General features: G+C 45.4%; 1 pseudogene; it reads left to right on the top strand.

Annotated features, from left to right (window-relative positions):
* The first annotated feature begins 1634 nt into the window (after window positions 1-1634).
* Window positions 1635-2500, top strand: part of LOC114718384 (uncharacterized) — a 3643-nt pseudogene continuing 2777 nt past the window's right edge.

The raw sequence follows: 2500 nt of genomic DNA, 5'->3' as shown, positions 1-2500 counted from the left end.
TGTGTGCTGGGCAAATTTTCAACCATTGGATCAACTCTCTTGGAAAGTAAGTCAAAGCATGTGTGGCTAGGATTTGTCCTTCATTTTGGCCGACCTTAGCACTTAATTTGGGGCAGAAATAGCTACCCAAGGGCAGGTTTTTGGGCAGCAAATGAGCTCTATAAATACCCCCACAAGGCACTCAAAATTCGGACAGAATTGGGACAATAGAGGGGAGGTTCTGCACAACTTTCTTCTTGGCTTCCAAACACTCCTTAAATCACCTCCAATCCAAGGTTTATCATCAAGCTTTAATCCAAGACTCCTTGAGGTATGTTTAGGCTTTAATTTGATGCTTTTTCCTTGGCCAAACCGTGACTTAAAGTGAGGGGGAAGTGCTGTTCATTTCTGTTATGCTGGAAGTGCTAGGAAAGGATAGCAAATTGAGTATGAGCTTGTGTTGTTGATGTATGGTGCTGTTTTGAATGGGTTATGGAAGAAATTACCCTAGGACCTATGAGTATTCAATTCAGCCAACTCAAGAACTCAAGGGTAGGAATTGTTTCAATAAATTTGAATGGTTCCAATGGATTTAAAATGTGATTTTGTGTTGGATTGTTCACCCACCAATAGGGAACGTGAGCTGGGGTTCAAAATGAAGGTGTGACATTTTTGGTATCAGAGCAAAGGTTCTGGACTATCTTTTAGATGTGCTGTTCGATATGGTAATGCATTAGGATAATGAATATTTGATTGTGTGTGACGTGTTATGTCGTGAAAGGTGTGCATTGGACTAACCTTGATGCAGGATATGGCTTGTTGTGAGCCCGATTCTCCCGGGGGTACAGTTGATCAGAGAGGGCCAGGGGAACCATACCCGGACTGGTACCACCCACATGTTTCTGACCCTGATGACCCGACTCCACCACCCGGATATTATCAGCCTCTCTGGGAGGTAGAGGATATAATTCCTGAGGTAGACTCCAACGGTAGTAAAAGGTTAGAGGATGATGAAGCCGGGAGTGCAGTAGGGCCTAAATCTAACCCGGATGAAGCGGGCCCCAGTGGGACGAAGCCACAGCCCCTCAGAGTAGTGCACCATGATCAGATCTTAGAGAAGGACCTGCCTCCGAAGAAGAGGCAGCGGTTAGTCACAAAGGAGCTGCACACCTATCAGGCCATTTTTGAGGAGCTCTGTGAGCTGGGGAGGCAGATTGACATCTCCCAGAACCAGTATGGGTACATTTATATGGACTATTTTTACTATGTACGACTACTACATAGTGATATCGCTGACCAGGACGAGGGAGAGATAGATGAGGAGATGTGGGGACAGGCCTTAGTTGACTCTTTGCCAAAGACCCCTGTTTGGCAGGATCAGATCCAGTTGGTTAGTGACCGCTCCAAGCAAGGTGCCTATGGGAGCTTTGATCAGATCCTGGACGAACTGGAGCTTTTTGTTACTTCTTATTTTCCTTTCTCTCCCATGTCTTAAGTGGATGACTGTATATGTGACTTGGATGATCTATGTTTTGGATACTTATACCTGAAACCTATCTATGTACAAATATGAAGCATAGCTTAGTATAAAATATTTTGATCACTAAGTAATAATCTTATTCCTCTGTTCCTCTTGTAGTAACAAGTTAAGTAAAATGGTGAGATCCCGAAGAGAAACACAACCAAGGGAGGTAGCAAGAGAACCTCCTATTGACCCGATTCAGCAAGGTCCCCGAGAGTCCTTTGATGAGTACCTAGACAGGTACATGAGGCTCTCTCGTTACTCTAACTACCTCCAACTCCGAAATGATGAGTGGTGGAAAACAGAGAAAATGATAAGGGGACTAAGGCAGGAGCTGAGGGAGAAGGTAGCCCCACGGCAACTTGAGAAGTTTAATCAGGCAGTGGAAGCCTGCCGGATTACTGAAAGTAGCCTGAACCACCAGGCACTAGTCAGGGCCGCTCCCAGACCAGAAGGACTAGCAACAAGGGGCGGATTAGAGAGGACTTCTTCTGGAGGAAATAGAAAGAGGCGAAAGCCTGTGTTTTCCAAGAAGTTTAAACGAGGAGGAGGAGTAAGGCAAGGAGGAAGCAGCACTACGCGCCAGACCAAGGAATGTAGCAGCTGTGGTAAAAACCACGGAGATCGACCATGTTTGATGGGTCAAAACGTGTGCTTTCGATGCGGCAAGCCTGGACACTATATAAAGGAGTGCCCTCTTAATGTGGATGGCTCGAGGCCCCAAATTCAAGGGAGGGTTTTTGCCCTCACAAGGGAAGAGGCTGATAAGTCGCCTGAGATGATACAAGGTACGATTCAAGTTAACAATTACCTTGTGCATGCTATGTTTAACTCAGGTGCTAGCCACTCCTTTATTGCATATGATTGCGCAAAGCGCATAGGCCTTGATGTTAACACATTATTATATGATCTATGTGTGGCTACTCCTACGAGCACTAAAGTTTATACGTCTGATGTTTGCCTAAATTGTATTGTCCGGTATGCCCACTGTTGCACTAC

This window comes from Neltuma alba, unplaced genomic scaffold (genome assembly GCF_004799145.2).
Source record: "Neltuma alba isolate B1F8T4 unplaced genomic scaffold, ASM479914v2 tig00011845_pilon, whole genome shotgun sequence".
NCBI classification, from domain to species: domain Eukaryota; kingdom Viridiplantae; phylum Streptophyta; class Magnoliopsida; order Fabales; family Fabaceae; genus Neltuma; species Neltuma alba.
This window is presented reverse-complemented; position numbering and strand designations above follow the sequence as displayed.